This window comes from Mixophyes fleayi, chromosome 1 (assembly GCF_038048845.1).
Source record: "Mixophyes fleayi isolate aMixFle1 chromosome 1, aMixFle1.hap1, whole genome shotgun sequence".
In the NCBI taxonomy this organism is placed as follows: domain Eukaryota; kingdom Metazoa; phylum Chordata; class Amphibia; order Anura; family Limnodynastidae; genus Mixophyes; species Mixophyes fleayi.
Window position 1 is genome coordinate 238,240,036 of NC_134402.1, and position 13,041 is coordinate 238,253,076.

Below are 13,041 nucleotides of genomic sequence, written 5' to 3' on the forward strand. Positions count from 1 at the left end.
CATGTTAAATATGAAAATATACATATCAAGAATTGACAGGAGGGCAGGCGGGATTTCCAGAAGAGAAAGAGGATCCAGCATGCTTTGGGAACAGATTTAAACTATTTGAAAGGAACACTCCCATAGCCATTCTATTGGCTGGAATCTGCAAAGGACTAACCCCTAATGGGTGAACACCAGGCATTAACGCTCTCATCTGAGTTTATGTTCGTTTAGCTTATTGCTTCACTTGTCATAAACTGCATACTGTTGATGTGTCACTTACTTTGCTATACTCAAAGTAAACCTATAAGTCCTAAATCTTACTTCTAAAATAAAGACAAAAGACATGATGTTGGCGAAATAAAGGTTACAGTTTATTGAAACAAATTTAATTAAATGGTGGGGGAGAAGGCAAATTGCGAGGCGGCACAAACCAATGTCATTAACCAAACAATGAATGGCTAGCCGGCACTAACAAGTCCTTTACGATTGTCCGGTGGTAAATCTGGCGTCAGAATGATTGCGCCCCCTCTGGACTCACAATGACGTGTCTGTATGGGTCAGACCAAGGGATCCCCCACACAAGGGGACCAAGACCCAAAGTACTTCGAAGAGGGTAGTGACCTGTGGCCAATCAATGACAGCACTGTAAGAAATGGTCGCCGACTCACAAATGCATTTCTGCCACTACTGGAGACCTTTAACGGCCTACAGCCTGCCAAAAAGTGACCTAATCACGACTCCCAGTTTCCAAAATATTTGTTCGATAAAGTAGAATAACCCTTCTCTTGTGAGGTGAACCCCATCTGTGTTAGTATATAGGAGCACTTTCGCTCCGTGTCCCCTGCTGTGTTGCTATGGAAACTGCAGAATGAACTCCGGTTGTCTGATGAGGAAACAGGAAGTGGGCGGCACTTCCTGTCAGACTAGTGAGAGAAATGGACGCAGTACTGTTAGCTGCGCTCTTTATATGTATATATACAATTCCCCCAAATGCACATAGAAGGTGACCGAAGCCTCCCCACTACTTATCTATACATAAGGGAGGAGTCTGTTTGCCCACAAACTAAGAGCACAGATGTGCAGCATATATTTGAGAACCTGCAACTGCATCTGCATAACAGTGTATACCAGCATATATACAGAGGTATAGAGACGTAGTGCATTTTACCATTCTGCCTGCATCTGTATAAGTGCATACGCCATAAACCTGCATAATACTGTTACTGCCTGATTGCTGAATCTGTTACTACTGTTGTACTACAAGATTACCTACTGTGAGTACCTGCATTTATTCATCTGTTGTTATCATCTTTAATAAACATTAACCTGTTTAAGATACAAAAGTGTTGTGGCTTAACATCCACATTAACAATGCTGAACAACACTGAACAACTTAAATAACATCAGAAGGTATAACAATCCGGGCGGTAAAGATGGCCTTGCTCCTTGTCCAGTGCTACCGGCACCCCAATACCGCAAATAGCAATTGAGCAGATCTGAGTAAGTCTTTGCATATCAAAGAACTACTAAGTCCCATGAACAAGAAGTCATCAAGGTAATGAGCTATACCTCTGTGACCCGTTCCTGACTGGACACACCAGTGCAGGAAGGAGCTAAACCTCTTGAAAAAGGCACATGAGACTGAACAACCCACAGGGAGACATATGTTGATGTAAAATCCATCCGGCAGACGAAAGCCCATGAAACTAAAAGACTCCGGGTGCAGGGGTAGGAGGTGGAAGGCGGATTCTATGTCCAATTTAGCGAGAAGGGCACCTTTCTTGAAAGATTTTACCATATTAATTGCTGTTCCAAAAGACTGGTATAAATACAAGCTATAAATGGGATCGATGGAGTCGTTGATCAAGGGGGTGGGACAGATGCTGTATGAACCTATACTTTCCAGGCATTTTCTTAGGGACTATTCCAACTGGTGAAATAACTAACTCTGGAATGGGGGAAAGAGGAAAAGGACCCAACATATGACCTTAAAGGACTTTTTGCTTACTTTGTCCACTACTACCTCAGGTAGTTCATATGCTTAACTTATCCGCTAACTAAAATCCGTCACGCAAGACTCTGTGTTTGGACAGAGCGGAAACCAACAATATAGCTCTTCCAGATAAATATGTGAGCGAGCTTTAAGAAGTGGCAGAAGCACCTCCGCGTCCTTTACTTGAGCTGTTGGAGGTGCAAGTACAATCTTTCATTGTATGTGGCCCTCTACATTGAGAACAGATGTGTCTATAACAACAGTTCATTCTGCATGTGCACGCTACTTCGCGTTGGGGACTTGTAATAATGTCGCAGCACCTCAGCAGACCATTTTTAGCCTGACTTCTACGTCCCTGCATTCAAAATGGATAATATGCTGTCCAGAAACTCTCTCCCTGAAACTCTCATCATAAGTGCGCCAATGGGAATCACCGTCCATCAGGAAGATATCAGTGATGAGGTGTAGATAACGCCACACATCAGTAACAGCTTCGGGCCATGCCTCAATATGCGAGGTGGCAAATGGACAAAACCCTGATACCCATGGTGGAAAAGATTTGTGGGCGTCCACCCCTATACTGACGATTTCCTTGGCTGTGGGTTAAATCCTTCTTGGCCCCTCCTGTGAGTGCAAATAAATCCACATAAAAGCCTTTCTTAATCCTATCTTTGACACTGGGGCAAAGTCCACTAAATAAATCTGTATTGGAGCACTTAACTACTATATCACTTGCCCTAGCGGCCCATTGGGGAGATAATTGTCTTTCTGCTGCTGTTTGGACCCGCTGAAATGTGAGTGAAACATCTTCATTAGGTTTCGCCATGTTCATCATCTGATGAGCCTTCGCTAGTGCTGCATATAGCAGGGCTATGTGCGTGTGAAGGTGCTAAATAATTACGGTCATGCTCACCAGATGGCGCTACTGTGATGCCTTCGACAGCAGGGCTCTTTGCTGCAGGCGGCGTCCCAGGAGCTGCTTAAGACAATGGCCATGATGGCCTCACGACCGGGGAACCAATTCCAGACAAGGTACTGGTCGACCTTGTTCTGCGGACCTGAGGGGCTGACAAAGAAGAAATTTTAGCAGCGTTCCTGATATGTTGTGGTCTGTGTTGTGGGGGGAGGAGGGGTTGCATTTGTGGGGAAGTGGGGGGGGATCAAATAACCTGGGGCAGGGGGCTGCACCACTTGTCCTGTAGTAGGTGAAGCGCGTGTAACGACAGGCGGGGGGGGGGTGTTTGAAATGTTAGAAATCCCCATGAACTGGAGGTTTGTGACAGACTAGGAGGTTGTTGGAAGTGACCCCTGGGTAAGGGGTAAGGGGCAGCCCATACAGTCAGTCTGTGTCTGTGGCAAGACCCTAGGAAATTTGGGTACTGTGTTCATTTGAGGGTTAAAAGCCACTGAAGCCAGTTGTTTGCTCATGGCTGGTTGTATGTTAGTTGGAGGCCACGGGTTGCTGGACATGAGGGGGGGAGGGGGTAAATTTATTAAAGGCCTAAAGAAGTGAAGTTACAACAGCAGGAAGAGGTGTTTGTAGTCCCAATTAGGTGTGCTTCTGTTTGAATGGGTGGCGATAGGTTAATTAGCTTACTTGAAGAGAATTTTGATTTCCAAATGTGCATATGATCCAATTTGATGCTCTAAGATCTGCTTTTTCCAGACATGCAATAAAAATCATCCAACTGATTACTGACGCTTTTCGTTTGCTATGGGCTGACTTTTTCAAAGATGATTAGTTGTCTGTTTATACCATTAGACCAATTGTGATTGGTGTGAATATCAGTGCTAATCAAAAACATTTGAGATATTTAATGTCACTACAGCAGAGTAATCCATAAATTCGGAATTTACAAAAAATGTATAGATTGAACCAATAAACAAAACTTATAAGCATACAATATGTCATAATACATAATAAAAAAGAAAAAGAAAACTATATTAGGCTGAAGAGAAGCATGACATCACTTAGACATACAAAAAGTATCTCTCTCAATTAATTCCAGGGGGTAAATGTATCAATGTCCGGATTCAACTCCGCCGATCTCGCCGGAGTTGAAGAATCTGGACATTGATACATTTACCCCCAGGTGTACATACAGGATATTATCACTCCTCTCAAAACTATCACAAAAAATCTCTTTATTTTCCCCAAAATAATCATAAAGAAATATATATTCTCCGGGTATATATTAATCAAAAGAGAAGGAGGAGGAAGTGAAGAAATTAAAAAATATATAAATAATCATCTAACCCCGTTAAGGGTTCAAACCCTATCTGTCTCATTAGAGCATCTGCATCACATCATGCTCAGCCACTACTCATTCATAGAGTGACTTGCTAAAAGAAGGGTATAAGAGAAATAGGAAGACCAATCTGTTTATTATTCTATATTGGAGAGGAATAAGTTCATATTGCATAGATTTTGTTTTTAAAATTCATTGACATCATATCTACAACAGAATTATAATTCTATAACAGAATTATATATTTTACATTTAGCCCTTCTGATGCCCAAATTAACCATCCAGAGAAAACTCTCACACATAGGGGTATATTTACTAAACTGCGGGTTTGAAAAAGTGGAGATGTTGCCTATAGCAATCAATCAGATTCTAATTATCATTTATTTAGTACATTCTACAAAATGACAACTAAAATCTGATTGGTTGCTATAGGCAACATCTCCACTTTTCCAAACCCGCAGTTTAGTAAATATACCCCATAGAGTTATAAATCCATCCTTAACTTTTAATGTAGGCCAGGGAAGAGTCAAAATAACCGCACTCAAAAATTGTATATAAAAAAAAATAAAAAAATGGGTAAAAACTAATAATTATGGAGTAAATAAAAATAAAAACACATAAACGGAGCAAAGAAATCATTAGCCCATTAAGGACTAGAACCCTACATGTCTAGTGAAGCACCTGTGTCTTGACCGGCTGAGCCATAGCTGCTACATAAAAAGAACTATTGTACAAATAACTAATGTAAAAGTTATTAATATAAAGAGGAAAACAAATGTGAATGAACCATATTATTGCACGTGGATATAAAAAGAGGGAGAATAAAAGGAAGCTCGATAGGGAGGAATAAATACCCGTTATACAGTGTGTCTCATGTAGGGGATATATAGATCACCTAAAGACTACTGATAACCCATATAGCAAAGAATGGTTAACATACGTAAATTATGGAACTAGAAAGCACAATACACCAAATTCCCAGGAGATGGTTTATCATTGAATACATAATAAAACCGAAGATACATATCACCTAAGTTATATTTATATAATTCATCAAAAAACATTAGAAAACTTATCATCAACCTAATGACAACAATAAAATGTATTAATATTTATGAATATAACAGTACAACCCACATCAATATACAAGATAGAAATATATGAATGAGAAATGAAGAGACATATATGGGGCCTTATTCCTCTCACACAAGAAACAAAACAGATATTAACAGTCATAAAAGTAATTTACAAAGCTGCAAACATATGTCCCGAAGCGCAAAAGCTGTTCTTTAAATTTGCCTAATTTTGCATGCATGTGTCAGTATCTATGGGTACACACGTGGCTTAATTATACAGAATTCCTTCTGCTGTGTGGAGCTAGCCAAATGCAAGAACAAGACTTATTGCTGCAAACTAGTTTTTAAGGGGGGGTGAGTGGGGGGATTACACAATTAGAGGGCACTACAGGGTAGTTTAAAAAGTGGTTGCAAGGTCCATCCACTTGATCTTTAAATGTCCTCAGAGATGGAGGTGATTAGCAATTAGTCATTCATTTCAATAGGACACCATTTGCACCTTCCTATAGACAATCTCATAAATTTAACATGAGGAATTCCAACATTCAATTTCACCAAAATAGACATATGTTATGTAGAATTATTCTACTAATACTATATACAGTACATGTACAAACTATTATGCATGTTGTCTCAATAAACCTTGTTGTCACTATGGAAAGTCTGTGGGAAACTTGCCAGTCCCAGAAGTCAATTATTGTTTCTAGGTAAATGTTGTAAGAAATACTAGTAAACATAACACTTTTACTCATGGCAAACAAGGGCACAGGTTCAAATGTGTCTTGGTTCAAACAGCTGATGTTTGATGTTTAATCAGGGACAATTATGAAACATGACATCTCTTTGATGTTCAGTTGCCAAGTTATTTTAAAAGTGAACACCTGCTGCTGAGAATTTTACACAACACATATATACACAAATACATCAAAAGTAATGGTTCATTCAGATATATGAGGTCAGCCAAGATGTATACAAAGATGCCTAAAGATTGGGGGACAGTATTTCACAGCCCGTAAGTTGCATTTACACTTTTATGTAGATTGAACAGTTTAAAATGAGTAGTAGTATTGTAATGCTAGATTAACAAACATACATAGTTCAATGTTTCTATTTAATTTTAATTGTACTGTACTTTGCTGAAAATCCCTTTCTTCAGGATGGCAGAAGTAGACTGACATGTATCCTGAACAAGTGATCTGCCAACAGTAACAGACATCTAAAGCTAACACTGAAGACACAATTCCAGGTGTGTAAGTAAATTTCTAATAACACAATACATCCAATGTATAGGTCACATGTGAAATTAGTAAATTTATAAATCATGCAAGTAGTTTAGTACAAGGTACAAGGTACAAATAATAGGACAGTAGAAGGTAGAACAGTACGGTACAATAACCAAATAACACTATAACTCAGAGAGCTCAAGGTGCAACTCAGAAAGGCTGAAAGGGTGAGAATGAGTGAGGAATATTCAGCAAAAACAGGAAACCTGTGCCCAAGAGTGTGGGCAGCTAACAAGAGCCACTGAAAAGGTGCACACAAAGGCAAGAGTGGAGTCAGTGGGCAGAAAATCCAAGACGGAGGTGGGCAGAGTAGCGAGAGAGCAAAGTTAAAAGCGTTGGAAACAGGAGGAGATTGGGCTCTGCTCAAAGGAGCTTACAATCTAAAGGGAAGGGCAGACATACTGAACACACAAGAGGTGAAATGGGGACTGGGTCACATGGAGCAAGAGGAAAAGAAGGAGAAACGGGGAAGAAGGGATGCGAGGGTTAGGTAACCGACAAGGTGAGGAGGTTAAGCTGATGAGTGATAGGCTTTTAAATCTCTTTATTTTTACGCTTTGTACAGAGATAAAACTTCAATGCAGAACATATTTGGCATAAAGAAAAAGAAAAAAACAGAGTTGAGTGATAGGCTCTTATGAAAAGGTGGATTTTTAATGTCCATTTGAAACTGCACAGGTTCTGATAGAATGAGGGAGATTGTTCCAATGGAGCATGGGAGATGAGGTTATAATAGGGAAGGAGAGGCGACGATCATTGGCCACTTGCAGCGGATAGGATGGAGTGTAAACAGAGATGAGGCTGGAGATGTAGGGAGCATGGAGTTGTGAGGACCTTGTAAGGGAGGGTTAGAAGCTTGAAAAGGATTCAGTAGGGGAAGGGAAGCCTGTCTAGGGCTTGGTAGAGAAGGGAGACAAATGTTGAGTGGTGAGAAAGGAAGATAAGTCTAGCAGCAGCATTGATTATAGATCGGAGGGGAGCGAGATGGGAGTGGAGGAGGCCAGTAAGGAGAAAGTTACAGTAGTACAAATGAGAGATGATCAGTGAGTGGATGAGAAACTTGGTGGCATCCTGAGAGAGGAAGGGCCGGATGCTAGCAATGTTGCGCAACTGGAAGCAGCAGGATTTCGCAAGAGCTTAAATATGGGGGGCAAAGGAGAGAAAGCAGTTGAGGATGACACCCAGGAAGCGGAGTTGGGGAACAAATGAGATAGTGATATTATCAACAGTGATAGAGAGGTCGGAGGGGGAGGAGTTTCTAAATGGATGGAAGACAATGAGTTCAGTTTCGGCAATGTTGAATTTAAGAAAGCTAGAGGACATTCAGAGGAGATGGCAGAGAGGCAGACAGACAATCGAGAGAGAATGTAGGGAGAGAGATCAGGAGATGAGAAGTAAAGTTGAGTGCTGCTGGCATAGAGATAGAACTGGAGGCAGAAGGAGCTAATGAGTTCACCCAGAGAGGAAGTGTATAGCGAAAAGAGCAGAGGGCCAAGAATAGAGCCCAGTGGAACCCCAACTGGAGGGGCGGAAGGGGAGGAACAAGATGTGGAACCAGAGATGGAGCAGTTGGCAAGATAGGAGGTAAACCAAGGAAGAATGGTGCCAGAGAAGCCAGAGTGGAGGGTGTGAAGCAGGAGGGGGTGATCAATGGTATCGAAGAATGTTGAGAGATCTGGCCCCTGGATTTGGTCGAGAGAAGATCATTGGTGACTTTAGGCAGTTTCAGTGGAGTGGAGGGAACGTAAGCCTGATTGGATAGGATCAAGGAGGGAGTGTTCAGAAAGGTAAGTGGTGAGACAGTATTTTGGAGGCAAAGGGGAGAAAATAAATGGGGCGGTAGTTAGAGAGTGAGATGGGGTCCAAATCATGTTTTTATAGAGTGAATGAGATGAGAGCATGTTTAAAGGATGAGGAGAAGATGCCAGTGGAGATGGTCAGATTAAAGAAGTGTGCAAGGTGGGAGCAGGCGGCAATGAGAGAGTGGTCTTCATCACCTGAGGTAGGATGAAAGGAATACAGGAGTTAGTGGCTGGGGGTATAGTAGGGTTGAGTGTTAGGGTTGCAAAAGAATGAATAGAGGAGGAAATTTCAAGTCTGATTTAATTTGATTTTAGAAGAGAAAAAGGAGGCAAAGTCAATGGCAATTAGGGATGATGGGAAGGGAGGGGGTGCACAGGAGTGTGAAGGTGGCAAAGAGGCAGCAGGGATTGGAGAACTGTGAAGAGATGAGGGATTTAAAGAATGATTGCTTACTGTGGAAGAGTGCTTGCAACTGTAATATTAGAGGGTATACTTGAAATGAACGAAGTCACAAAGGAAACATGATTTCCTTCACTGGCGCTCGGTGGTACAAATACACTTTAGGAGAAAGCATACAAATTTGGAGTGCCATGGTCGAGGTTTAGAGCAGCGAATGTGGACAGAAGAGGCAGGGGTGTCAGCATCAAGAGTAGTGGTAAGGGAGTGGTTGTAGAGGGAGGCTGTCTGGTTGGGGCAGGCCAGGGTGGATAGATGGGAGAGTAAAGTTTTGAAAGAAGATAAAAAAAATAGCAGGATCAAGAGCGTCTAGGTTGCATCTAGTATGGGTAGATTTGGGGCATGGGGAGGTGTATGGGAGTCGAGGAGATCTTGAATGAGAGAAGATAGTGAACAGAGAGTGGAAACGGGAGATGGGGAAATCAGAAAGACCACATAGGTAGGAGAAGACAAGGTCAAGAGAGTGACCGAGGCAGTGGGTGGAGTAAGAGGTCCATTGTGAGAGGCCAATGTAGGAAGAAAGGGCAAGTAGTTTGATGGAAGCAGTGTGCGGGGAGTTGTCGATCGGGATGTTGAAGTCACCTAAGATGATGGAGGGGAGCTAAATGCCTACCTTTGTTACATAACCCGCCCCCTACCATCTCCAAGTAGGGGGACGCGGACTTCGCGAGGAGTGCATATTTTGGTGACAATGCATCTGCATTCTTGTGCAAAATCCCTTCATAAGAATACAATACATGTTTTGTCACGGACTGCGTGTCTCATATCCACCATATGGGATACTCTGTAATGGTTTTAGCAGGTATCCAACCTAAATGCAGTCGCTATGTGTGCTAATTCCTATTGTGACTCATGCTTTCCTGCCGTGAATCCCATTCCAGTTAAACCTCTGTTATCGTGAGGAGGAGGTTAAGTGGCTAACATGATAACCCTGCCTAACATTTCATTCCTATAGATATAACTGGAAAGACAATCTGCTAATTGCGAGTGAAGTATTTAGGGGACAGTAGCACAGAAATGCCAACGCGCATTTCGCTACTGAGCTTAGTCAACGGCACACAGAGGCAACCAATTAGACTGCTATTTAAAGTGCTAAGTTACGCCTATCATTACGTCAACATTAGAGACGTTGTAGGCAACAATGCATCCATATCAGGTCACGCCTCTCATGACGTCTGTTTTCATATCGTAAGTGCTGGCCATGATTTCCCAATAAAGGGTAGCATAAAGTCAGGTAATTATGTCTTGAATACATGACAACAGCTTACATTAAAATTATATAACAGCAGATAACTGGTCCAGATTATATTTATTACCACATCGATATCGCTACAGGTGGTGAGAAGGAGAAGGAGGAAGTTAATGCATGGGGCATGATTGACATACAATATGGCCAATGATGTCAGGAGAAAACTTTAACATTGGTGAATCAATTCATAAATGAGATATATGTATATAATGTTATTAATCGTTTTATTGATTTGATTCATATCAAAATAACCCTACCCAGTATTTCATATTGAATTAAAAGGTGTGAAATGTAAAGAAAATATTAAGATACAGTTCATAAACAGCCCTGTTGTGTATATATTTTATCTACTTCATCTTACCATTTGTTGGTGTACAATGTTTAATACTGCTATGTTCTTACTTAGTGTGCATAGGCATGCACAAAGGGTGGATGAGAGTACTGAAAAGTATTTGTAATTTTTGATGAATTGATGCCTAATTATGACTGTATGGAATTTTTGGACTACAACCTTTACTACTAGATCTGACATTGAGGATACACACTTACTAGAAGGAGATATAGATATATATATATATATATATATATATATATATATATATATATATATAATGATATACAGATTGTATTTATCATAGATATAATGAGACTGGAGAGTTATGTATAGGATATGCAAGTAGGATTAACAACAATGTGTAAGTTCACGCAAGGTAAAAGAGTTAAACATCTACATAGATAGTAGATATGTATTTGGTGCATTGTGGTGGTTTAGATATTTTCTAACTGTAGTAGGTACTTTGATAGCACACTTTCAATATGTAAAGAAGATGTTAGATGCTATTCAGATGCCATTGTAAGTAGCATTGATTATGTGTTAAGATCACACAAGTAATACTGATTCAATTACATTGGGTAATAAAAGGGCAGGTGAAGTTACAATAGGTGTAGTAAGAAGTTCATTACTAATTAGCATTTCTTCACAGAACATTAATTTGTTGTTGTTTTAGTTAATTACTGATCAGAAATTAATCAGAATGTAAAAGTTTTGTTATCCACAGGAATTGGCCCTCTGGAAGTTGAAGGGATGTGTGCAAAATACTAATGGTATGTGGAAAGATGGTAAAGATAGATTCGTGACCCCAGAGCCTTACCTACCACAACTGGCAGAAGCAGCCTATGGTCTGAATCATTTAGGCAAGGATGGTATGTATGGACTTGAAGCCTACTGGTGTGCACCTGGATTCTCTTCTCATGCAGGTAAAAAGATTGGTTCATGCTTTATCCAGGTAAAGCCATATCTGTAGAACCATCACATATCCCTCCTGCAGAGACTTATTCCAGGTAATACACATTGTCTTCATCCAAATACTAAAATGTCGTAATTTACAGAATGTACTAGTGTGTATCGACACATTTTCTAGTTGGATAGAAACGTATCCAGCTTTAAGTTGAATTGCAGTATTTACAGCAAAGAAATTGATACAAGAATGTGTGTGTAGATATGGTATACCACAAATAATTGAGAGTGACAGAGGTACACATTTCACTGGGCAAGTTTTTCAGACAAGGTGTACTTTATTAGGAATACAAAGTTAGTTACATATACTGTATAGACCACAAGCAAGTAATAAAGTGGAACGATTTAATGGTATAATCAAAAATAAGTTGGCTAAAGTGATGAAGGATACGATGATTTGGTTAGAGGCTTTATCTCTAATATTGTATAGTAACAGGACCACTCCCAGACTTCCATTCAATCTTTCACAAGATGAGATTTGTTCGGCAAACAACCAAATGTTATCAGCCCATGAGAGACTTTTAAAATGCATTCAAGATGTTACTGTTATGTACCTGAATGAGATGAGCAAGCAGTTACAAAAGCAGCAAGAGACTTTGAGACTGATTGTACTACAAATGCATAATGAGATCTGTCAAAATATACAGCCAGGAAAATGTTATGGTCAAAAATTTAAAATGTTCTAGTTATTTGACAGATCGATGGGAATGACCACAGCATTGAAAGTTGCTGAAATAGATACTTAGATTCACATATCCCACTGCAAGACGGTAGTCGATCCGACAGTGACATGGAAAGAAGCTGTCGAAGTCAGCAAATTGGATAAAGTCATTTGAATTAATATCGAGCAAACTTGGTTGTCTTTGTCCGAAAATATGCGTAGAGCACGCTACGGCATGGAAGGGCGTATCCAGCCGCAACACGTGGCAATAAACAGTTTCTACACTTTTACACACATTCGCACAAACATATACAGTTGTAAATAGTACACATTAATCGTAGTTGCAACACATAGTCATTTATGTCGAAATATAGTAGTATTCATGTTTAATATTATGTTATATGCATATTAGTAAAACCTATGGTTCAGGTTAAAGGAAATGTGTCATGTCTTATATCATTTTAATCCCTTATTCATCAGCAGCTGTCCTGTTCATTCAGCGAAGAGATCGCACATTGCATACTCTAGTTATTGATGTTAGGGAATAAACCTTTAATATGATGCTGACTATAAAATGCTAAAGGACTAGTTGAAACTGGAGTCTTGGCGGGAAGAACGGAGCACATCCCCTGGAGAGATGACCCCCACCTTTGGATTCTTTAGTTTGAACTAGCCTATGATCTGCAACCCCCTGGATCTTCCTGAAGCCTGGACAATAGAAGCAAGCCACACCATCTGCATGGTTTTACTGTATTTCTGTTTGCATATAAGCAGGAGCTTTTCATCTAGTGTTCAGTCATTTTGACCATAGACGTCAGACCTGAATGACTGTTCACTGGATCCAGAGCGCCTGCGCTATGTAACGGCTGTACTTATTATTATTTCGCTTGAATTATTCTGCTACTTTTTGAGAATAAATATTTGTGCGTTGGAAACACAAATCGAGATTCGACAATCGTTATTGGATAGCGACAAAACGTGCATAACAA

At 40.3% G+C, this 13,041-nt stretch overlaps 1 long non-coding RNA gene across 1 annotated transcript; it reads left to right on the forward strand.

The window, feature by feature from the left end:
- Window positions 1-6,238: 6,238 nt before the first annotated feature.
- On the forward strand, window positions 6,239-12,759 carry LOC142107572 (uncharacterized). Its single transcript, XR_012679981.1, has 3 exons — window positions 6,239-6,315; window positions 6,460-6,553; window positions 11,153-12,759. It is a non-coding gene; the product is annotated as an uncharacterized LOC142107572 (long non-coding RNA).
- The last annotated feature ends 282 nt before the right edge of the window (window positions 12,760-13,041 follow it).